At 44.1% G+C, this 894-nt stretch overlaps 1 non-coding gene across 1 annotated transcript; it reads left to right on the top strand.

The window, feature by feature from the left end:
• The first annotated feature begins 276 nt into the window (after positions 1-276).
• On the top strand, positions 277-439 carry LOC142441719 (U1 spliceosomal RNA). Its single transcript, XR_012783071.1, has one exon. It is a non-coding gene; the product is annotated as a U1 spliceosomal RNA (small nuclear RNA).
• The last annotated feature ends 455 nt before the right edge of the window (positions 440-894 follow it).

The following is an 894-nucleotide window of genomic DNA, read 5'->3' as shown; positions in this document are numbered from 1 at the left end:
GGTCAATGGGGAAAGGGAAGACCCTCATTGAGACAAGATTGACACAATAGCTGCAAACATTGGCTCAAACAGAGAGGTGATGGTGAGCATGGTGTCGGCTCAGCCAATGTTCCAGTGTTGCTATATACAGGGCCCTGGTGGGTTGGATCTGACTCAGCAGCACCTAACAGCAATGGCATGTGTTAGAATAATTCTTTATTATTTGTTTCTCTTACCAATAATATCACTAATGAAAAGTAGGTACTAAAACAATTATGCATAAAAGAAAAATATGGCATACATACCTGGCAGGGGAGATACCATGATCACGAAGGTGGTTTTCCCAGGGCGAGGCTTATCCATTGCACTCCGGGTGTGCTGACCTCTGCGATTTCCCCACATGTGGGAAACGCAACTGCATAATTTGTGGTAGTGGGGACTACATCTGTGCTCTCCCCTGATTTAGAAAAAAGAAAGAAAGAAAGAAAAACACGGCTATTTGAATGGTCAATGGTTGTGTACAGCTTGCATGCTAACTTGGCTGGGCCATTATTTTCAGTGGTTCGGCAGTTTTGATGGTAGGCATCCATCATAATGAGATATGATATAATATGACCATACACATAATGAGTTATACTCTGAGCAACCAATCAATTGAAAGGGAATTTCCTCAGAGATGTGCCTTGCTTCCAATATATGTAGACCCTCTAACAAAGCTCCTTTGCTTTTTGCTGGACTTGGGGACTGCATGTGGCTCCTCATCTGACCTCCAGTTCTTTAGACTGCAGACATGGGCTTGATGCCAATCCTGCTTGTTGTCAGCAACCAGCCATCTCACGTTATATTTGTTTGCCTCTGCAATCAGCAGCCTGACGTTTGACGTCCAATCGTGGGTTCATCAGTCCTTGCAGTTAC

Source organism: Tenrec ecaudatus, chromosome 2 (genome assembly GCF_050624435.1).
Source record: "Tenrec ecaudatus isolate mTenEca1 chromosome 2, mTenEca1.hap1, whole genome shotgun sequence".
Taxonomy (NCBI): domain Eukaryota; kingdom Metazoa; phylum Chordata; class Mammalia; order Afrosoricida; family Tenrecidae; genus Tenrec; species Tenrec ecaudatus.
Note: the sequence above shows the minus strand (reverse complement) of the source record. Positions and strands in the feature narration are given on the sequence as shown.